The sequence below is a fragment of the Cololabis saira genome, chromosome 17, assembly GCF_033807715.1.
Source record: "Cololabis saira isolate AMF1-May2022 chromosome 17, fColSai1.1, whole genome shotgun sequence".
NCBI lineage: Eukaryota > Metazoa > Chordata > Actinopteri > Beloniformes > Belonidae > Cololabis > Cololabis saira.
In genome coordinates, this window is record NC_084603.1 from 10,532,251 (window position 1) to 10,557,498 (window position 25,248).

Here is a 25,248-nt window from a genome sequence, read left to right on the forward strand (position 1 = left end):
CAGAGGGACAATATCAGCGCTGTTATATTATAAGTCTGATATGTGATGACATTATTAAGAGTATGACATGAATCTGGCTTCATTTCACCACCTAACTGCCTGCGTCGCCAGTTCCCCATATCTTAAGTAAGTTCCTACGGGAGGGTCAGGGTTGGCGTGGAGATACGCAAATTTTTCGGTTAGTTTTTTCTTTTTAAATCCCAACCTTTGCGTAGAAGGTGGCTTGCGCATCTTTCAAGCCCTGTTTTGTGCGCATGCAAGCTTTATAAATGAGGCCCCAGGTCATTAAGAGCTGTTTCCACCAATCACTCCACATCAACGGCAGCAATCTTGGTTCTGTGACACTCCTGGATAAGTCATCGCATTATAAGCAACTGCGATTGGCTCAGCTCATTCTATACCATGAAAACGGCTCCAAATGAGACGGGTACCGGACCCGTCTCATGAGGTGAAGATGGCCAGGCTGCGTTTTGACCAGGGATGCGTGGGCTTGGTGTCGCTTATTCTGAGACTTTTGTGGTTCCCTCTCAACCACTGTTACTTGGACGGTTTATTCAAAGTCATTCAGGCTTGAACCTCAATCCCAGTCTCATGTCTCTAGAAAGACCCAAACAGGTTTTTTTTTCTTATCAGAACGTTTTTCTCTTACTTTTTGTCGTACCTGTCGTCTGCTGCTCTTCTATGTGAAGTTTTTCTGCTCTTTTTTGTTTGAGTTCTGTATTTTAGAAACCATGGCATCCCGTTTTGTATTGAAATTGTTTTCTGTTGTTCATTAGCTCCCTGCATCTTTTTCCTCTGGCCCGATTTCTGTTAATTAACTGTTATCGCTTGTTCTTTACCCTCCCCTGTTTATCTAACGCTGCTCTTGTTTGCTCTGCCAGATTTCCTTTAGGCCATTTGGGTTGGCTCCTGATTGCTCATCTGTCCCACCTGTTATTGCGCTGGCTGGGTTCCGTATGTATCCTGCTGTGCAGGGTGCCTTTTTAAATAGTTGCTTTATTTCATTAAAGTTACGTTTAGAGCGGTTGCCACTCCTGGCCTCGCCTCATTTCTCCCAGAAGTGCATGCGGGAACGCCTCCAGTCTGTATGACCCTGAAGAGGATGTTTACATGTTTGAGTTTTTTTCCCAGGACTTTAATCTAATTAATAAAGTCCATTTAAAGCCGAGGTCACAAAGCAACAAGGTTAATTATTGATATTGAGTTTCCTGTAGGTGTGAATGTGAACCTGGTCATTTGTCCCTCTGAATTGACTCTGTTGACACGTCCCAGGTGTACGCTGATGAATGCTTTTTCATTACTTCGTGCTCCAAGTCTCAGATACTGCATTTGGAGACATGTAGATGCTCACATCTACATGAAAATGCTTTCTTATTATTAGACGACACAAGGAGACTGAAACAGGAACGGAATTGTAGCCCATTGAGACCACAAAGTCACAAGGCTTGCTTGTAATCAACAATGGGGAGAAGTTGTAAGAGATTCTGCAGAGGAGGTTTTCATAGTTTCATAGAGGAGAGATAAACACAATGGCGAAGCTTTGAATAGAAATCAAGTTATCAAAGCAGAGCCAGACAGCAGTGAGGTAATGTTTCATCTAAAGTCTTGTTAGAAGAAAAATCTGTATCGACTGAATTCCAACTCCAGCTGCTATTAATCCTCTAAAGTCTAATCTGTGTTCCTGACAATTATATAATCAAAATATATAAAAAATATATTTGAAATGTCGATATTTTTTGGCTCATAAAAATAAATAAATCATGAGGTGGATTTCCATTACACTTTTACCGCCGCGGGGAGTCGATGTTTCCATTGAACGGTGTTTTTCCCCGTATGAGCGCAACTCTCCTTCTCTCGCCCTGCGAGACTTCTCCTCAAAACAAAGAAAAATAAAATTTGTACTTCGAAGAAGATGGATGAAAACATCTTTAGATTAGGATAAATTATTGTAATTGCTGCTGCAGCAAAGGATGAAGGCAGAGGATGATCATCATTCAGAGGCGAAGCCCTGGTATAATGCACAATGATGAAGTGGTGTTATTAACGGGGACAAAAACAGCTGGGAACTACATTTTGATGACTTTAGATTGACCGGCTACGTCACATCCAGAGATGCTGGGGATGCCCCCCCCCCCTATCTCCACCCACCAGCAGATCACTGCCCTGTCTCTTTCAATTTGCCAAACCGAATCTACACAATAGTCGGTTTTGGAGTAAATCAGTCATGAATGTTTCAGTCAGAGAGTTAAATTCTAGAAGAGGAAGAGGAATTATACATTACTGAACACAAATGGATATTTCAGATAGTAAAGTATTTGCTTTTTGATCATATTCCACAGTATGAGAATATGAGCATTTAGCCTTGACAAGGTTAGGAGTCAGTAAAGTGATGCAAATGTCCGGAGAGGCCTGCTCTCTAATGCCTTGGTCCCACAGCCGTTTTATTCTCTTCTCTAGTCCCACCGGGGGCTTTTTTAAAAGCGGAGCACTGCCTGCTCAGTTGTATTCATGAGATTATCCTTTTACCCAAAGGTTTGGAGATCACGTGAGAATCACGCCACAGTCTGCTCATTTAAAGACGGATATCTCATCCTGACCTGTTCTTTCAGGAACTGCCGGAGGAAAAGTGAAAGGAAAATAATGGGTGCCGAGGAAAAGTAGAGAAGGAAGCTGGAGTGGAAACTCCCGCAGAACAACATGAGAGAGGTCTGGAGTGGCGAGATTGTCACTGGTTTCAGGCCAAACATCAGCAGAGGAGCTGAAGGAAATGTGGGCCGGCTAAATGAAATGAATCCCACTTTCAGCTGACCCCGGGTCAGGAGGCCAGGAGGCCTTGTGTGTGTGGTGGGCAGGAACATCCTGCGTGTTGTTGAGGGCTGGAGTGGTGGAGTGAAGGTGAAGGATGCCAGCAGACAGAGGCTCATCAGCAGAGCTGGATTCTCTGACAGTGGTGTCAAGGAGGAGGAGGAGGCTGTCCAAGATAAGAGCAATATTGAACAACACTTCTCATCTTCTCTCCGACGTGCCGGTTCCAGCATGTTGGATGACAGACTCATCCCTCTACGTTGCATGACGGAGCGCCACAGGAAATCATTCCTGCCAGCGGCTATAAATCTGTTCATCTCCTCTCCCCGACAAAATGACAACCAATATATCCACTGATTGATACATGGAGACACGTTTTCTTCATGTGCAATATTGCTGGACTCTCCTCTGCCTGTGTTTCTTCTTACGGATCGCTGTAAGCCTCCTGACACCTCAACATCGACTCTCAAAACACAAGCAACTTCCCCTCACTTTCTGCTGGCATCTCTGCCAACAATAGTTTATACTGACTTTTCATTTCCCCAAAGCCCAAACTCGCAAGCTCTTAGGGCTGGTTTTTTAGGTGGTGGTGTACAGATTCAGATACAGCCGGGTGGCTGATGTGTCTTATCACATAAAAGAAACTTTCATGGAAATGTTAAAAAAAAAGATTAAACTGGTTATATTACTCTGAAAGAGCCTTTAAAATGTTTCTAAACCATGACTGTGGCAGAGTGGAGGAGCTGCAGCCACTCAGGCTGATGGGACACAGGTGTGGCCCGTCAACCTCTCCACCCTGCCAGCCTTATAAAGAGGTCGGAGGAGCTGCTGCTGATGTCTGCTGTGAAGGAGCTGGAAGCACGTGTCTTTGGTGTTCTGGTGAATAAAAGGGTTCTGCACTAAACTCTGTGTCCTCTCTATCCTGTCGGTCGGGCCCCGTAGCACTCGCCGTGCTACACTGGCGCCCAAGGTGGGGCCCGACAGGATGGAGGCACTGGCACAGGAGCTGGCAGACCTGGCGGCCCTGATCCGGAGCCAGGCGGAGCGGCAGACTGCAGCCCTGGAGACGCTGGCAGCGCAGCAGCCGGCAGGGTGGAGTCGCCCGCCTACTCTGCTCGCAGAGGACCGCCCCTTCACCTTCAGCTACCCGGACGTGCGGCGAGGGGCGCTGGACTGTCCAGGGCGGTCCTCGGAGGACGACCCTTTCTCCTTCACGTGTCCGTACGTGAGGCGAGCGGCGCGGGACCGTCTGGGGAGGCCCTCGGCGGTCCAGGAGGCACCGGTCCAGGAGGCGGTCCAGGAGGCGCCGGTCCTGGAGGCGCCGGTCCAGGAGGCGGTCCTGGAGGCGCCGGTCCAAGAGGCGGTCCTGGAGGCGCCGGTCCTGGAGGCGCCGGTCCAGGAGGTGCCGGTCCAGGAGGCGCCGGTCCAGGAGGAGGCGGTCCTGGAGGCGCCGATCCTGGAGGCGCCGGTCACGGAGGCGGAGACGTCGGTCGCCGGGGCGGTCCTGGACGTGCAAGCTCCAGAGGCGGACCAGCGGCTGGAGCAGTGCTGCGTCGGGTAGGGGGTGGTCCTGGACGCACCCCGGCCACGGCCGCGGATGCCGTCTGGCCCGAGGCGGTCGGCCCGTCGCCGAGGGCGACCTTCCGACCGGCCTCGGCAGCCGGCCGAACCGGGAATGCCCGGAGGCGCAGGCTGCGGTTCCTGGCTTCCTCTCCCGCTCCGAGGGGGGCGGAGGGAGTTGGCTCGGCCGGATGGACCCCGGCCTGAGTGTGGCGATGGGGGTGTGTGGCAGGGTGGAGGTGCAGCCACCAGGAGATTGGGTACAGGTGTATCCAATCAACCTCTCCACCCTGCCTCCCTTGATAAGCAGCAGCTGCACTCCAGAGAGAGGCTGCTGCTGGGAGAAGGTGCTGCTGCTGTGAAGGTGTTGGAGCACGCGTGTGTTGGGTGAAATAAAGAGTTCCTGCACTGAAAACCTGTGACCTCTGTCCTGTCGGTCGGCCCCCGTAGCACTAGCCCTGCTACAATGACATAACCAGACTCCTTTTCCTGGGGCACGTACCCCAGTATTGATCAGCTGTTTCCCGGTAAAACTTCACAAAGAAATTTTAATATGTTGACAGACAGTTATTTTTAACATCATCATTTATTATTTATTTCTATTTAATTTTTTTTTATTCATTTATTTATGTTTTTGAATTTTTTTTTAATTAGTAATAGAAAAAAGCAACAATATCTCTTTTTCCTACTCCACAATATCAAACAATGTGATTAAAAAAAAGGGGGCTAAAGCAAGTTTGTTTTGTTTGCATCTGTGGAGCATCGCGCATCATCAGCAGCAATGTGGGCGTCGTCGCTGCACAGCGGCCCGGTGTATGTACAGCATACACCGGGCGTGCAGGCTTCACTGCATCAGAGGTAAAGCAGAGACAATTCGGAGCAGTTTTTGTTGTGATGGAGCGTCTGTGACTGGGGCACCATGATAAGGCATGATGACTAAAGTCGGGGTAAACAAGGCTACGAGCGCAGCTCAGAGCTGATGGAGATGGATGCTTGAGTCTCCAGCTCTGCCCTGCCTGCCTGTACATTTGCCAGCTAAGTAGCTGCTCCTTTTCATCATTTTAGTGAAAGTTGTCAGAGTTTGTGTTGGTCTGACAGACTTTGGCAGAAGCTGTTGAATCCAATCTGCTTGAGTTGGAAATGTAGAGAAAGGGTGAGACTGGAGACGCCACATCCCAGAGATGGAGCCGAGGGAATCGCTGCCACATCCATGCAAGAATCTCACTCTTATTTTCATTGTGTTTATTTATTTACTTTGCACTTGTAGAGTATTGCCTTTATGGTTTAAGTGTTCAGCGTTCATAATGCATATGGAGAACAACCGTTCCCATAAAGACTGATATTCCCAGTCAAAAGCGTTCTCCGTAATGGTTTAGATTCAGCAGCAGCTGCATCAGAGGACCAGGAATATCAGGCTCAGCCAGGGGATACTGATGAATATGTAGTGTGCATTTCATACACGTGTACATCTTCACAGTAAAAAAAAGAGTGGTTTAAGTAATGGGGGTTTGTGCTTGAGTGGAGCTTCATGTCTAGCAGCCCCTCTGTTGATATATTACTCAGAACTATTTGAATCTAAAAAGGAAATTCCATGATTTACATCATAAACAATCCAAGAGCAGGAATGGAGAAGTAAATAGGCCATATTTGACTTGCAAATGGATTTAAAAGAAACTAGTGTATGATTTAAATGTGATAAGAGAAAACAACCAGATTTAAAAAAAACTTATTTTAACGGGATGCCATGTTGTTGTAACCAAGACGACTACAGTAATACAACGAAATACAGCCGCAGCATGTACTGCACTGCTCTGATTGACTTCAATTTCCACACATGGACCCGTATAAATTTATTACCTGGACAAGTATGCAAATTTTTATCTGAGGTTGGGGATGAAATGAGTTGGGAAAGCATCAATTCCTGCTGCATCTAAAACATGGCAGAAAATATGATGAGTCTGTGAAGCCCAGGCGCGAGCTCGTGCACCAGCCTATGATTTGTTAAAACTCTCATTCATCTCAGGTCAAACACAGCTCACACTTTTTTTCCCGCCTGCTATTACTGTCATCAATTTCTCTCTGGATCCCATCTTTGTTCCAGTTCCCCAGGTGGCTGTTTTCATGTATTTATCCCATGTTTTCTCATCCTCTGATGCTGTCAATCAAAGCCAGCGTTTGAGCCTTTGAGGCAAAAATAGATAAAAATAAAAAATAGAATAACAGAACTGAGGCTGTTTTTTAGTGTCTCTTAAATTGAGTGAATTAAAAAATAAGTTTTAGTAACTCAATCCCAGTTTCATCATTTTGAAAGACGAGGGAGTCGTCGAAGGCGAACAGATGGCCTGAGTATCGTAACTTTGCAGATTGTTTATTAGACACAAATACTCTTGTTTACATGGCCAAATCCGCACCTTCATCAAAGCGACCGTTGTTCCTACAGCACTTCGGAGGCCGCGGGGCAAACGCTCAGCACTCACAGCAACAGTCTGGCCTGCAGTGGAGAGTCAGAACTTGGCAAGGATCTTGTGCACAAACTTTTAGACATAAGTGGCAGCAGACTGCCAGTTCAGAACTTTCTTTCCCAGCTGAGTTTTATATCAATTATTCAGGTTCCCACACAATTCCTCTAAATCTCCGGCTGCTCTGCTGATGGCAATGCAGAGAGGGGTAATAAGTAAAGGTGGGCAGCCTCACTACTGTAGCCACCAGCAAAAATTATTACTTATTTTTTCCTCGCCATGGCAAACCTTTTTTTTCCCCTCTATCTATTGAAATTGAAAATGTTTGTCCATTTTTTTATGTTCATATAAATGCGAGATGATTTTTGATCCAATGCTGCTTCTCCCATACAAACAATGTAGCATTTTATTTGTACTTCTTCATCCCAGTGAGTCACAGGGACATGTAGCCTGAAATAACACAAAGAGGAAGACAGGGACCTCAGAGGACATGCCCTTTTATGTCAGAGAAGTGGGGCTGAAGCGAAGGGAAGGCGTGGAGGGAAGTGTGGGGCGGCCTGTCGGAAGGTGGGGAGCCGAGCTACAGCAAGCAAGGCTGAAACTCGTCCCTACTTTGTATGCATGCCTGTGCTCTCCGGCTATGCATAGTGCAGGAGGAAAGAGGAATTTGTCACCCAGCTCAGGAAATTATTCAGAATTAGTCAGACATGTTTGATGCGTAGGGATGCACCTGTCATTTATACAGCGTATTTACAAGCAGGAGATGAATAGAGTCAAGAGAACAATGAGCAAGAGTGCATTAACTAGTTTTTAATATCACAGAGAAAATGTGTTAATGACTTAGCTTTTCAAAGACGTGGAACATTAAATTTGTCTTCCTCCTTCTGTGGCTTGTGTCTGCCTAAAAGAAGTCTCTAACAGCAATAAGAAACAACTAGACGTAAAAGAAGAGAAGATAATGTTATCGCCAAAGAAGTTCCACAAAGATCAAACAGTGATAACGAACGTTTGTCACTTCCTATTAATTCATTATTGTCTTTAAATTGTTGATATTTTTGATGTGGTCAGATGTGTGATCAGTTTACATACCTGCAATGTTGTTATTAAGGTTATCGCACCATTTATGAATATTTATCATAACTGTAATATTCACTATGTCTACAGAAATTGTCAAGGTAACCTGCAAGTATGTGTATGCATGTTTCAGCAGTAGGGAAAGAAATCATGGATAAGCTGCATGGGCTTTATAACTGCAGTGGGACCAACATATTCTTTTAATCTACTATTCCCTGCATTAAACTACTCTAAGAGCAGCCCCAAGGACCCGTGGCAACAGTATGCAAGGTAAACCGATCAGCTGCACAGCTGAATTTCTCCCAGAATTGAGTATACCATTAAAGTTTTTTTGTTTTGCATACGTCATATTGTGTAGTTAATCACATACATACATTGTCGTCTGCAGCAGTTTAAAAAACAGTCTGTGTGAGTTAATTACAGCCCATATCACATGTAACTGTCAAGGGTGTGGTGGATTTGGACCCATATGCAGGAGACCAGGAAGTAGGAGTTGCAAAAAAACCAGTGATTTATTTAACTTAAACAAAACCAAAAACGCTGCTTAGCAGGATTGCAAAAAAAACAGAGCTTAAACATGACCAAAACTTCAGAAATCTGACATGGCACATGGAGGGAGGAAACAGTACGGACAGCAGGGAACAAGAGGAAGACAAGACAACATATACTGTACACAGAAGGCTTGACGAGACACAGGTGCAGACAATCAGGCCAGACGGGAACAAGGGAAGTCAAGACAAAAAAAAAAAAACAAGAACACACCAACTCAAAATCATGACAGAAACTGTATTATTGCAATTAATTTGGATCTTTAAAAAAAAAGCCATAATCTAAACTGGTTTTGAGGTTGCAAATGTAATGTTAAGACACCCAGATAGTGATTTAAAGACAGCAGAGAAAAAGCAAACGGCATCACTGGACATGTCATGGGGGTCCGGTTCTGCCCATAGAGCGGTGAAGAACACTTAAACCAGTGATTCAACAACAACACAGGACATACCAAAGACGGAGACCAGCTGTTGTTCCTTTAAAGGAGCTTGAGGCAGGATTTATGAAAAAAATTCATAAACGTTTTAAGTTTTCTAGTAATAAGGTCAGATGAAGCGTTCCAAACCAAAACGAATGAGCCCTCTAGCGCAGTGGTCCCCAACCTTTTTCTGAACCGCGGACCGGTTTAATGTCTCACAATATTTTCACGGCCCAATCTAAAGGTGTAGTTGATAAAAACTAAATAAAATGACAAGATCAGCATTAAAAACTGTGGTATTTTCTCTATAGTAATAATAATGATGAATAATAATAAAACATAATTTTCGAAAAAATAAAATAAAATAATGGAAATGATAAATTACCTTTTAATATGAGTATTTCTATAAATGTGTTTTTATGTCTCATTAACATTATTTAAAGCCAGGCTTTTATTTTATTTATTAAGGAGACCGATATTTAGTGCTTTTATTTTGAAGGCGTCTCGCCGAGATCTTGTAAACATCCGGAGCTTCGGACTTTAATGGTAAAAGTTTAACGGCAGTTGAAAGTGTGTCTGAAAGACTAAACTAGTTTTGGGAATGCTAAAGTGGTGCCCAACTGACACAAAAAGCCCCTTCTGATAAGGATTTGTTTTCTTTGCAAATGTTATGCCGTATTTATGTACATATTGAGTTTGGCTATCATGGTTACTCATGTATTGTGGTTAGCGGTAGGCCTGATTTATGGTTCCGCGTTAAAACGACGGCGTAGCCTACGGCGTAGGTTGCGCGGCGACGCACACCCTACGCCGTAGGCTCTGTGTAGGTGTAACGCGGAACCATAAATCAGCCTGTAGCGGTACCGGGCCGGGGCCCGGGGGTTGGGGACCACTGCTCTAGCGTATCTCTCCGTTGCCTTGAACAGGCTGTGTGCTGCAAAATGTGCTGCAGTGCTGGGGCCGAGTTTCCCGCGCTGTCCTGCGGATGTGACGTCAAATGACGCTGCATGCACGTTCTCCCAGTTTTCCCGTGCCGGCTTCGCTGTTGGCTGCAGTACCCCCGACGGCCGTTGTGGTGAAGGGTGGCGCTAGAGAGTCTCATTTCTTAAAAGGAGCCTCATGCTCCTTTAACTGTACCAACAGTTCCAGTGAAAACACAGAGTTGTCATTTTACAAAGAGCCAAATGGATTCCTGAAATCCACTTAGACAAATCGAACCCCCGAATATGGATTTGTCATAAAAACTATGTCCATCTTGTTAAAGTTTAGTGTAAAAATCCTTTTTCTACAATCAATATTTCAACAACCACATCACAGCGATGATATAACCATATTTATATGTAACAGCTATTTAGGTATCAGTTCCTATATTAAGCAGTGTGCAATTGTCATGTCAAAGATACCATCACGACTAAACTATTACTGCATTTTAGTAAGATTAGCTGGATATGTGGAAATAAGAACCTGGATTATGTATCTTATGTGTGAGTTAAGTAGAGAACAAGTTGAAGTATTTATAGGTCAAAAACATACACTGTAAAAAGGCACCTGTTATCAAAATGACGGGGGAACATGCAACACTTGTAATCCCATCACGGATTAAACACGAGGGACTAAATGGAAGAGGGACTTGAGGAGGAGTAAGTTAAAGATGTTAGTATATAATCCTTACTTTTCAACTGCCCAGATGCACATTTCTTACGGGTTTGTTATGGTAAGAGCTCTTTTTTTTTAGCCTAACATGTCACAGGTATTTCTTAAAGGTAAGATGTGCAAAACTTTCTCCAAAACTCTTGAAAAAGTCTGCAATCCACCAGATGAGACGGAGGTGAATTTCAAATACAAACCCAACATTTTCTGTCTCAGAGCGTTAATAAACAATTTATCGTTAGATAAAGCAATTAAATGAATGGAAGAACTCTTAAAAAATATTTTCTCCATTCAAATGTTACTTCCTTGGTGGCGTTTTGTTTGTATTGGTGAGAAACTGAGTCACTGAAGTTTTTAAGCATTTCATTTAAGATGCACTTTTAGGTCCTTTTTACTCTTTCTGTGATGTTTGGAGTTGGAGTGACGAAAAACCGAGTTTTAGTGTCAGTGAATTTTCTAGATACAGAAATAAAAATACCACAACAGCCCTCCACTGTTCCAGCCCTTATCTCCAGAGATAATCAGTCAAGGAGGATACTTTGTGTTCACAATATGTTTATTTTTAATTAGGGCCCGAGCACTTGCAGTGCGAAGGCCCTATTGTAATTGCAGGAATTCTTCTTCTTCTTCTTCTTCTTCTTATTGTTCTGACAAAAGGAAGGCCTTTTTGCCCCCCTAAACGTGCCCAAAAAGTCACCAAATTTTGCATGCAAGTCAGGCCTGGCGAAAATTTTTATATTTAAGGGTTTGCATTAATGGGCGTGGTAAAATGGCTCAACAGCGCCCCCTTGAAAACTTTGTGCCTCAAGCCCCACAATGCGGTTTGTCGTACATGCACGAAAATCGGTACACACCTGTATCATGGGGCAACTTAAAGAAAAGTCTCTGGGCGTCATGTCGAGAAACCGAACAGGAAGTCGGCCATTTCGAATTAATCGTGTCACTTTGGCGCAATTTATGCCATTCCTTCGGCAGTTAATACGGCCCGAACCATAACGTGCCCCCAAGTGTGTTATACATCAAAATGTGCGTCTTCATCCTGCGACAACACGCATTACTTTTCTCTTTCAAAAGCGTTACCGTGGCGACGCTAGACGCCAAAAAGCGCGCCCACCCTTCATCTGGTTGGTTCAGACCGAAAAAACTTTGCGCCTCAAGCCCCAGAATACGGTGTGACGTACAAGAACGAAAATCGGTACACACCTGTATCATGTCGCAACTTAAAGAAAAGTCTCTTGGCGCCATGGCCGAAACCGAACAGGAAGTCGGCCATTTTGAACATTCTGAATTAATCACGTAATTTTGGAGCAATATATGCCATTCCTTCGAGAATTAATACGGCCCGAACCGTATCGTGAACCCAGATGTGTTATACGTACAAATGTGCGTCTCCATCCTGCGACTACACGCATTACTTTTCTCTTTCAAAAGTGTTACCGTGGCGACGCTAGACGCCAAAAAGCGTGCCCCCCCTTCATCTGATTGGTCCATATTTGATAGTTCCCCAAAAGGCACCAAAATTGGCATGCAAGCCAGGCCTGGCGATAAATTTGATATTTCATGGTTTGCATTAATGGGCGTGGCAAAATGGCTCAACAGCGCCCCCCGGAAAACTTTGTGCCTCAAGCCCTACAATACGGTTTGACGTACATGCACGAAAATCGCTACACACCTGTATCATGGCACAACTTAAAGAAAAGTCTCTTGGAGCCATGGCCGAAACCGAACAGGAAGTCGGCCATTTTGAAATCTGATTGGTCCATATTTGATAGTTCTCCAAAAGTCACCAAATTTGGCATGCAAGACAGACTTGGCGATAAATTTGATATTTCATCGTTTGCATTAATGGGCGTGGCCTAATGGCTCAACAGCGCCCCCTAGAATACTATTCTCTGCCATAACTTTTGAATGGTTTGACATAAAGAGTCGTGGGTGGTGTCATGGGACTCGGTATTGAGTCCTTTACCATAATTGGTGAAAATTAACCCCGCCCCTTCTTCCGATTGGTTGTCCCTATTTCCTGCTATAACATTTGAATGTTTTGACATAGAGAGTCGTAGGTGGTGTCATGGGACTCGGTATTGAGTCCTTTACCATAATTGGTGAAAATTAACCCCGCCCCTTCTTCTGATTGGTTGTCCCGATTTTCTGCTGTAACTTTTGAATGGTTTGACATAGAGAGTCATGGGTGGTGTCATCAGATTCTGTATGGAGTCCTTGGCCTTCATTGGCCTGAATTAGCCCCGCCCCTTCTTCTGATTGGTTGTCCCTTTTTCTGCTATATCTTTTGAATGGTTTGACATAGGAAGTCGTGGGTGGTGTCGTTTCTGATATGCTTATGGGGGGGGCGGTGGCCGTGAGTGCGAGGGCCCGTTCATCGCTGCTTGCAGCTTTAATTTGTATTATTATTATACTGTTCAGCTTTGAATCAGTGAAACAAATCAGTGCATGATATTGAACTACAAGGTGAGTACTCTTGACTGTATCGTCTCCGGTACTCTTGACTGTATTTCTGTATTTCTGTATATTTAAGATGGTTAAGAGTAGAGTTGTCCCGATCCGATCACGTGATCGGAAATCGGGGCTGATCACGTGATTGCAGACTCGATCCGGACTCGGACGTTATGAGCCGATCAGGAATCGGATATATATATATCAGGGTTTCCGTTGTCCGGTAATTGCCGGACTTTGTCCGGTAAAATATGCCGAAGTCCGGTATTTTATAATCTCTCCGGTCAAAATGTCCGGTGAAAATACTCACTGGCGCCGACATCCGCGTGTGCGTTGATTTATGGTTCCGCGTCGCACCGACGCAGAGTCTACAGCGTAGGGTTCGCGGCGACGCGCACCCTACGCCCGACCTTACGGCGTAGGCTCTGCGTTGGTGTGACGCAGAACCATAATTCCGGCTTAAAAGTAAACAACATGCGCCCAAGTACCCGTGCATGACAGGCAGACACACACGGGGAGAAGAGACAATTTCTTTAATTTTTATTTTTTTTAAAAACTTTATCCTTATGAACGCAATTGTTATATACGGTAGTCCAACTTTACTTATTTTAATCAGAACACTTTTTTTTTCCTCTTCGGCATGGAGTAGTGGGCTTGGAGCGGCAGCCATCGGTTAGTTTTTTCTTTTTAGATCCGAGGCTTTGCGTAGATGGTGGCTTCCGCAACTTTCAGGCGCTTTTTCTGCGCAAGCAAGCTTTATAGATGAGGCCCCAGGACTGAAGCGGAGCTGCGGCGCCGACATTATGGTTCCGCGTCGCGGAAGGTCTGCGTTGGTGTGACGCGGGACCATAAATCAACGCACACGTGGAGTAGTGGGCTCGGAGCGGCAGCCATTCACCGCATGAGCGCAGAGCACGCCTGTTTGTTTTGAAGCTGAAGCAGCCCTATGCTAAAAAAAAAAAAAAAAGAAAAAGAAAAGAAATTTTTTTTATACTGACTTAAGAATGTTCAAGCTGCCTACCTCCTATGTGCTCAGTTTACAGTACACATGTTAAAATATAATAAAAGGGTCATCCTGCATAATTTTCTTTTCTCTTCTTCATTTTTTATTGTTTTATAAAAGTATCGGATCGGGACTCGGTATCGGCAAGTCCTCAAAATCAAAGGACTCGGACTCGGACTCGGGGACAAAAAAACCTGATCGGGACATCCCTAGTTAAGAGATAACTATCCTTATCTTCTCAGCAAACACTGTCTACATCCGATAAAACAATGAAATGATTTGATTTCGGTTCAGCCTGGAAGTCCTTAAAGATTACTGAGCTCCTGTTGACACTTTTTTATATTAACCCCTGCATGGTCACTAAGATGTTTAAAATGTCAAACCTATAGGACCTACAGCACTGCCGCCAGCTTAGCTGAGTGATAAACCCCTACGTGACATAAGAAAGTTTAATGAGCTCTTAAACCTCTTGTAGGTCAACCAAAGGGGCTACATCCATCTTGCTCGTCTGATGCGAACCAGGGAGTAAATTTGCAGTTTGTCAACGGCCCAAAAGTGAGTCCGTCTTCATTGACCTCCCTGTTAAAATGTCCAACTTTGCAACAGAGATAAATATATTTATAGCCTGCTTCAAAAACTGTTTTGATCACCATGGAAATATTTCACATCCAAGAAGATTGGACAGGGGATCAAGTTCTATGTACCTGACCCAGTAAAATGATATGAAGCCGTAAATGTCAGCATAATTAAGTGTGTCATCTTTGGATTGAGGGCTGGCGTAACCAATGGCTAGCTCTCATCACATTAGTCTGGACTTCAGAGCTTTGAGTAAAAGCTTTAAAGTCTACGGTCATTCTTATTTTAAAGAGAAAAACATTTTGCTGTGCTGTTAATTTTACTAATTAATTGTACTCTGGGTTGGCCCAGAAGGTCTAAACACAAAGCTTAGCTGAACGCAAAGCACCCTGTGCTAACTGTGTGTATCACAGCCTTGCAAACCCCTTGGGCTGCATCACAGCTGGGTCCCGGCTCCCTCTGCACCTCCACTTAAACTATCCTTTAAGTGACTTTGCTTGGTCCCAGGCTGAGATCCAGCTTTAATGGAGCCACAGGGACTGCAAGACTGCGTTATTTCTAACATTGCCACCAAAATGGCACTTGAAACTGGAGGTTCCACTGTGGAGGTCCACTTGGTGCTGCACAGATCATGGCACCCGTGACGAGACCCCAGGGGACTGTAAGACTGCTGTCATTTAGCGTCAGGTCTGTTGGATCGGACTTCTGCCCGTCTTTGTTTTAACTCAGACCACATAGGTTAGCATGAGCTAAGCCAAACTAACTAACCAACTAACTAACTATAACTGAACCAAGGTGGGCTCAGTCCAGCCGGCTGCCGGGCCTGTTTGTTCTGCCACCTTGAACATGGTACTTGGCAGCAGGGCCGCCGCAAGGGGTGTGCGAACCGTGCGACCGCACGGGGCCTCGCGCCCCAAGGGGCCATTTTTTTTTTCCGTTTTTTTTTCTCCTTTTTTCCCTTATAAATATCAACAGTCACGTTCCATTACAGACCTAAATGTGTACTAGTCTGTGCGTATCAATAAATATATGTGCAATGATGCGCGTGTCTGTTGTTCAATACAACTGCGTCAGACCAAGCGCAGACACAAGCTGCTCTGATCCAGACGGGTGGAGTGTGGAACAAACTGTCACACAATGTCGAGAGAACGAGACAGATTCAGGAAATTTCCATCAGGGGATGAAAAAAGAAAAAAACTAAAGAAAATGGAAGAGTTTAATGCCTCTCTGAAAGGCTCGTTTGATATATTTGTTACAGAAATTACCGATCCGACCGGGTCTCAAGCAGCCGTGGGGCCCCACGTCGAGGCAGGCCCAGATGATGATGAGGCAGGGGAAGGTATCCAGTATTTTGCTAATAGGAGAGTTAAAATTGTGCATATAGACACCCGATCCGACCCGAAAAACCCAAAAATTTTGCGAGGGCCCCCCCCGGCCATTTCGCACAGGGCCTCGCAAATCTCCCAGACGGCTCTGCTTGGCAGTATGAGGAAAAAGAGGCTTCAGAAGCACTCTTGAGAAAAAATGACAGCACAGAGGGTTTTCTAAGTCTTCTTGCACTGTCTACGAATTCAACCTGTAGCTGAAGGTCAGCCTGACCGCAGTTTATATTTATATACCTCCACCAGTGTCTCAGCTTCTCAATCAATTCCTGTCCATCTGGTGTAGACAACAACTGCTGATCAGCTCATTTCCTCTCAGGAAAACAACAACTAGAAAAAAATAGATTATTACAGTATTTCTGTTCTGCTCTAAAGTCAATATGTCAGTGTGTTTGTACCATTTGTAACTGATGCACTTGGTCTAATAAAATGTATCTTTGTTATAGCTGATAGTGGATTACCTGACAATTTTTTTTATTTAGTTTTTGGATATTATTGGATAAGATATTATCTAATTCTGAATCTGTTGTGTCATAAATGATAAAACAGCCGTAAGGATTACCTCACTTACAGTATATTACTTTGAAGGATCCTTTCCACGCCTGCACTAGGATCATTATTAACCGAGAAAGCATGGAAAGCCAAATAAACACTTATATTCTGCATATTTGTGTTTGGCACACCCTTCATGGTTTTGATTCCAAAAAACAAACCCCGCCACATCCCATGCATTTTCTTAATGCTCAGTTTGGCTCCAAAGCCTCAGCTGTAATGATGCAGGAGGCCTTGACAAATATGTGACCGTTCCCTGTTGAAGTGACCAGTGTTTACTTTGGTCTGTGTCCTAAAATATTTACTGCCAATGAATATGAAAGCAGGGTACACATCCATTCTTCTTGCCCCGTGTTGCAAAGACTAGCCATAATGTAAAAGTGTATCAGTGATGCGGGGAAAACAAAGCAAGGTTCTGGTCAAATGTAAAGTGGTGCAGGGAGCTTAATGTTGGGACATCAGTCTCTGTCAGAGCTCCGTTAGGGGGAGTTGTGGGCAAGGCTGCAATATCTGGAGAAACTCCAGCCGTGTCAGCAGGGTGGGAACAGGCTCATTTACCTCCAGTCACCTGCTGCCTTATTTCACTTAAAACGCTGTAGGGCTTGGACTCTGTTGACGCTTATTCTCTATGTCTGAGCAATTAGCCTACTGTAAACACGACGGATTAACAGAAAGCAGCTCTATTTCTAAGTGAATACTGAGTTTGCCAAGATGTATAACAGTAGGCGGGATGGGAGCCACTGCACAACCTGCAATTAAAGAAAAATATCCTGATGGCGTGCTTCTCCCGGGAAACTTTCCAGCATACTGGAAATTGATTAAATCAATACTTTCCTGCGTACTGTTCAATTTACCTTGCAGACTGTATACCATAATGCAATGGGGCACTGGAACAGAAGTCAGTCACAGCAGTCACGTGACTGTCTTCAGATCATGCATTAATATAATCACTTATGCAGTGCATACTGTCCTCTACTTTGTATGCACAGTACTTAGGATGTAGTTTGGAATATAGTCCTTATTCCTCTAACATTCAGAGGTTTTTTTTTTGGTTTTTTTCGTTTTTGGAGGGGAAGGGGTACCATATCTTATTTTTAGGGCTTTATATGTGTTCAAAACATTAATATGCACAATACTGCTCAATGTTTTGTTCTTGTCGTACTATATTTATATATGTTTATCTTAACATTCATCTCTCCTGTGCCTCCACAGTGTGTTTGGCCACTGAACAGTAGGTTTATTTCCATTACTGTGGGTCATGATACAACCTAGTAAGCAGCTGTAGCAAGGCTAGTGCTACATCACCCGACAGGACAGAGGACACAGGATTTAGTGCAGGAACTCTTTTATTCTCTTCTTTCACCCAAGACACACATGCCATCACCTTCAGCAGCTTCCTCCCAGCAGACCTCTTGCTGGTGTGCAGCTGCTCCTTATGAAGGCAGGCAGGGTGGAGAGGCTGATTGGCTGCTCCTCCACCCTGCCACAGCAGTAATTATAACAGGACCAACCTTCTTCTTGATCCTTTCAGCTATTGCATCTCCGCTACAGTGCCGGGCCTGGTAGGATCCACCAATTATAGGCAAACTACCACTCCATACCAGCTAGTACCAGTGGTGCAGCACTTTTGACGTTCACTAGCGTTGCGTCAGTTGCGAATGATTCATTCGAAAGAACGAGTCTTCAGAGTAAACGAACTGAACTGAATCACTTAGTGAAATGATTTGTTCTTTTACAATTCAGCTGAGCTCCGTCGTAAATGAGGCAGAGAATGAGCAAATTATTACACTTACATAATAACATAACCATAATTGTAGCTTTTAGCTCCTTGCTGTTTTAAACTTTCTCACTAACACAAAATTAAATTGTCAGTCTGGTCTGCAATGCAAGCAAGGGGCAAGACCCAGCGGTGTGATCACTACATTCACCAATTTGTTCAGTGAACTTATCAGTTCCCCGTTAACATGGGTCTCTAGCGATAACCAGTAGTTTAAACTGTCAGAATGAGCCTGGACAGGTTCAACAGTAATGCCAAAGTGACTTCAAATAATCTAGCACTCAAGGTCATCTTCAAAAATATCAAGATTTTCAGTGGAGTCTGGTGTGTTTGGTGTCTGCTGAGAATCATGCCCACTGAAACACAGACTGCTCAGTTGTGTCTTGCGCCCCGGTACCAGGGCTCTCAGGCCTCAAGCGCCCCCCCCCCCCCCCCCCCCAAAAACACGAGAACGTCATCTCCTGCCTAAAGCACATCCAACTCAAATTTTTCCTTGCTGCGCCGAAGTACCTAGCTTAAGAAAGGGCCTTGTTTTTGTTTCGTAGAAGTTTCTAAAACTTTTTTGATGGAGCCAGTCCTGGTAACAGTTACACACAACACGTTTGACGCCCTGTAAAGCAAATGAAAACCAGCCTTTATGTTTTCCTGGTGTCTACGTTCAGTTGAATAGATAGACTGAGTCACTTTCAAAATTGTATAGTGTACTATATAGCCTGTACTGCATACTGCATTTGTGTCTCTCTGTGTCTCGCTGGTGCGCCTGCACAGTCTGACAATGTGATAAATATTTCATTAAACCAATAGTTTATAGTAAAGAAGCATCAGAGACCACAAAGGGGTAAAGACTTGTTTATTTCTAGATTTTATGCATGAAAGAAGAGGACACACCACCAAAAATCCCTCCATTTTGAAATTTGCACACCCAAGATAGATAAAACATGCTCTCAAATTTATCTGATCTTTTTTTCTGTTCACACATGATGTTTTATTCATGACATGGGTGTCGCTTGTCAGCCAGAGTTCACTGCCTCTCGGATTTGTGTGCAACGAGGTTGATGTGGTGCATGAAAAGATTTCACCGCTTTCTCACAAAAAAATATGTACCGTTGTCATTCACATGTTATGACTGAGATCAGCTGCTTGTGACCAATAAATGTAAACACAGTTTGTATAAAGAGCCTTTTGCATTTTGCACTTTAAGTTGCAATCTGCTGCCTTTTTATAGTTTTTTGATAAGTATAATTCACCTTAATTCACACAAAAAGAGATGAACATTGAATATAGCACTTAGTATGTTTAAAAAATGGGGTTAAACCAATTTAATGATTTGACACATAATTATTATGTTATGAACGGTACATGTCTTTTCATGCTACAACACTGTTAGTGCCTGTACATTAAAATTTAACAACTCACTCAGGTAATTTCCTCTAAGTTTACTGCCAAAGACCTTTAGTCATTGCTTCCTCTCGACCAGATCAATTAAAATGGATCATAATTTAATTTTTATTTGCCCAAAGCATTCAGGTTCAGAACCGGGACAGTCAAACAAAAGTTCTTTTTGGTCTTCACGCTGAACCTCAGCAGACCATTATTCTGGCGTTTGCTTTTCAGAGGTGGCCATTGAGAACAATCTATGAATCTTAATTTGCAGGCTAATTGTGTCTGTGCAGTGGGAGCGCTTTACCCTGAGAAAGTGGCTCCGAAGTGGGGACATAAGTTGGCCAATTATTACTATTCCTGTGTGATTATGGTGGGTTTGTTCTTAAGTGGCTGTAATCACAGTCTTTTTTTGCAGCTGGAGGTTTTATCCATACCTCGTCTCTGGCTGCTAAGAGTGTTTCCAAATGGATAAAATTCAGTATTATTCAATTTTTTTGGTTGTTTTTTTTTGTCCAAACAGAGTTGCATTCTTCTAATTAATGTTGTTATTTTTGTGTTGGCAAATAAATTAATCATGACAGAGCTCCTGGGAAATTTCCATTCCTCGTTTCCACTGGAACCATTTGGATGCAGTATTGCCTTTTTCTTGTGAACCCACAGAGTCAAGATCTGAATTTTAATAGCACATTATTGCTATTCACTGCACTGGGGATTTGTGAAAAACTATTTCATGTCAACCCGTTGAATTAAATTTAGTGACATTTGGGTGGGATTGACTAGGCTGCCAAAACATTTAGGTAGATAGCGAATGCGGAGGTAAAAGGAAAGAGCTTTTCCTTGCAGAACAAGAATGTTGTGTTTTAACAAAAAAAGAAGAGCTACTCACTTTACCTGACATTGGTGAGATCTTAAGGTTGATTGGTATAAATAGGCTGTGCTTAACTGAAGTGTGGGAGCATACATAACTGGAGGCGTAGTGATGTGACGTGATGTGCATCACATTCAGTTCTCGGCATTAAGCCGAATCATTTTTCATCAAATGTAGAAGCCATGACCTCTCTTATTTCGACTTGCTGGTGCTGTAATTGAGCTGACCGATCATTATTTGCTGGTCTGGGGACTGAAAAAAAAAGGAAAGAAAACTGGGACAGAGAACCTCCGGGTGCTGAAACACCAATGCAGCCAGTCTCCATTAGGATGTGGTTTTGAATACAGTGAGCCAGCAGCCCCCCACTGCGCGGGGGTAGGCTGTGGTTTTGTCTAAGTTTTGTTAACAGCTACTGCATAACATCACCCTCAGCGCTGATTAGCTGCTGCAGAACATCGGCAAAGTGAAGTTTCTACCACCCTCATTTCCAGACAAGCTGAGAAGTTTTCTGCAACAAAAAAAACTTCAATAATAAGCTTTTTTTTTTACAGAGAAAAAAAGGTTTTCAGTGTATTCACCAGCCAACATCATCATATTTAGAAAATGTTGCCAAATCTACACTCTGATGCCACCAGTACACTTAAAAATATCATTAGTGATACTAAAAATGACAAACCTGGTTTTTCTGGTTGCCAAAAAAGTATTCTACCGTATGCAATAGCCTACCTAAACACAAACACATAAGTTTAAAGGGGACCTATTATGGCATCTAAAACCTATTTTAAACAGGCCTTGAATGACTTAAAAACAAGCTTTTGATTGTTTTTGCTAAATAAATTAGAAATTCAGCCTCTGAGCCATGACTTTATCTTCCCATTCTCTAACCTCATTCTCTATGCAGGATTCTGAGTGGGCGGGGCTATGATAATGAGGCTCTGTGCTGATTGGCTGCCTGAATGACGTGATACACCGCTACGAAAAAATGGCGGAAGCTCCGGCCGGCGGAGTTAGTTGTGGGCGTGGTTTCAGCATCGGAGGCCAACCGATGTAAATCGCTCCCGTCGTTACGTAACAACGGGCGCAGAATCTGAACGGCTCATAGAAGCCACATCACACTGGATGGCTCATCCGGGCGGCTGTACAGACACTGCAGAATAGAAGATAGAAGTGAAAATAGAAGTGAAGAGAAAGCGTGTTTTTCATAATAGGTCCCCTTTAAATGAATTGAAAAGCATGTGACTAGACCTATTTATTTAATTTTAGAGGAACCTCATCGATGACGTGTTATGAAGTTGAGCAGATGCTGTATCAAAGAGAAAGGCACGCATTCAGCAACGGACAGCATCACGGCTTCTCAGAAGAAATAAGATGTTCAATTTGAGTCAAATGTAGTTCGATATGCAGAGCAAAATAGCAGAGAAGCAGCGGCCAGAGAATTCGGCGTGGACAGAAAAAAGAGTGAGAGAGTGGTTAAAAAAAAAAAAAACTCCAACAGTTAGCCACGGAAAACAGCAAGCGCGAGAGGTTGGATGGTGGAGGGAGAAAAAAGCTAGAGGCTAAAGTCGTAGCTTAGGATACTTCACAAGCGTGCTATGCACCAGCGTCTATGGCGGAAAAAGATACGAGTAATGGGAAAAGAGTTGTATCAGACCTCCAGGAATGACTGCCATGGTCATGTTGTTTGAATGATGCAACACACAATTAATAAAAGCAGGTCCCTAATAAACGCACATCATCATTAGGGTAAAACTAACCCGTCTGACGATGGTCTAATCCAGCTCACGTTCCCTATTAGTGGGTGAACCCTCCAATGAGTGGGCATGTACATGGTCTTCAAGCCTTCAGGCAGTGCTGCATGAGAAATCAGCATCCCACCATCAATATGACCACATGAGGACCTCGGAAAACTTCATGCATTTATGGCGCTTTTTCACTAGTACTCAGCGCGCTTCTACCCGCCACGCCCCCGTCTTGCACTACGGGCCGAGGCGGGTGGAGCCGTGCCAAGCAGATACTTTTCTGTAACTTTCCTGCCGAGGTTCTGAGCGTGCTGAGCCGGCACTATATCTGACGTCACCACCCTCCACGCCACTGATTGGTCGGGGGGCGGGGCCGTCAGACGTTTGAATCAGGAAGCAGGGGTCAGCGCGAGAACAACTGGCGGCTCGCAGCGATTTTATTATACAGCGCAAACGTCTGTTTGGTGATCCAACTCTGAGGTGCAGATGTTCATAAACCTGGTGGCTGACGAGAGAATTAAAAAAGGGATGTAGACGGGCGATAAGGAACGATCAGATGCACAGGCGCTCTGTTTTACTCTCAGCCGCTCGCAGCTCCAGCTGATTTTCTGATCCGCGCCGACACGAACAAAGGAGTTGCGCAATCGAGTACGTCACAGCAGCTTCACCCCAACCCGCCCACTTCTCACCTGGCAGTGGAAAAACAAACGGGGACAAAGCGGGTGGAGCCGGGACGAGGCGTGACGAGCCGTCCCGAGGCGAGTCGGGCTGAGTAGGTGCTAGTGGAAAAGCGCCATTAGAAATGTTACCTGAAACTTTGTTCCACAAAGAACAATCCCTGTATCAATTCTTAACAGAAACACAACGTTCTCTTTGCAGGAGCTCACGTCAGATGGGTAGAAGGAGGTATTTCAGGTCTTGTATTTAAAATGCAGTTCAATCATTTTTGATTTACATCATAATAAATGAAAGGCCAGGAACCTGACAGCTGTGAGACAACAGTGAACATCACTGCACCATCACGCTGCCATTTCATTAAAAGTTCCTGCTACTAAAAGAGAATTTGCAGGATTAAAAAACAACCATTAATGAAGGAGTTGTAAGCGAGCTTCACACCAGCTGGATCCCGTGTGTTGTGGGTGGGAGATATCATTCAGTTTAATTTCGCTGTGGTTGTATGATACATCTGTTCCCCGGCTCGAACCGCGCCACGCGCATTGCCTGTTATTCATAAAAAGAGAATATCATGTATCATATCAGCAACAACAGCTGATGAATGAGGTGAATGGCTTATCTGCAGCGCAGCAACGGAAAGACCGGCAGAGCGAAGACACACAGCTATGATACGACAGTCTAGCGATACACACACACACACACTCACACACATGCGCGACGCAGACGCCTTGTGGCCGTGTGGAGACCACCCTAGAGTGATATACGTTTAGCTGACATGATTTCACAGGCGCAGCGTCTCAGCAGATTTTCCAGAGGTCGTCGTATCGTCCTTGTCACTGGCACCGTCTTTGCTAATGTGTATTACTCTTGAGTTCTTGCCATGTATGATCCCCTTGGAATGGAAATGGTCTTGGATTACATCCAGGTGGTTGTTATTTTAAATTACGTCTCCGGGCATAAAGCGGTCCAGCAACCTGCTCTTTTTTCTTTTTAACCTACAGATGCATTGTATATCCATTTGTAAAAGATTGTTCTCCCGCTGTTGCACTTGTGCGGACAACCACTCCTCCGTTTGCTGTTAACAGCTGTCAGACCGTGTGTGCCAAAGCATCATTATTCATTTTTATTAGCTTTGTTCATATTTGGAATCTACTTTTTAATCATGCACAATATTTCTACAGCCCAGGAATACTAACTTAACAATATTTAAGACAGAAACTTACTTACATCTATGTGTTCTTTTTGAAATTCCTATAATAACACAGATGTTCATCCTACTGAAGTAAATGCCATCATATCAAGAGCAGCTTAAGTGGTCCCAAAAACAATTAAGAGAGCAAGTACAGAGCAATCTTGGAACCTCAGCAAAGATGATTTGCAGCATGTAACTCAATCTCCATCCCATCTGGATAAATCCATAACTGACCATTCATAAAAATGCGAAGCCTTCTATTAAAGCCATTTGACAAAGTGGATGCTCGCCCGAATGCATTAATTCGAGCGGCTGTTCCTTAAGAATACTGATGAACTCTGACTCGGTGTCAGAGTTTTCAAGTGCCCACAGAAAACCACGGAAGCGTTTCATTTAAGGATTATTAGAATTTATCTGCATCGGCCCACAGAAAATGAGCTTATTCCAAATAGATATGTATTTCCCTGTTATTTGAATAGTGTGCGGTTTGTTCACTGCGAAGGTGCAGTAAAACAGCTTTCAGAGCAGTAAATTTTCTCAGCCGCCTTGACAGAAACTGGAGGGGCACAGGAGGCTTTTGAAATATTTCTCGTGTCATATTTAAACCTGACAGTGCCGGCTCTCGCCAAACATGGCTGTGTGGCAGCTCTGGGGGAGTTAACGCCTCACAAAAGAGACTTTTATACCTGTGAGACATGTATCTGTGGAACATTTCTCAAACATCCACCTCAAATATGCTCCAACATTTCTGCCTTAGATTTAATGTGATACACAAAACCACAGATGATTAACCAAGTCAAACCCTGGCATTATCCGAAAGAACCAAACCATATTTTCTTCGTCTCTTATAATGGATGTTCGATTTCAGCTTATCTCCTTAATAAATGAAAGCATAAGAAAGAGAGTTGCAGAGGATGATTATTTTGGGGCTCCTTTATAGCTCTGCCCCCTTCGCACTGCCTGCGTGGTATGATTTGTAGAGAGATTGAAATGAGGCTGGCTGGTCGAGCAGAGACTGGCTCTTGATTTACACACACTGTTAAATCACAGAGACAGCTGGCTGCCTGCGCCGCCCACCACCCCCCGCCTCAGACGCACATCTATCTCCATGCAGGTGCTCCTCCTGACTCTCAAC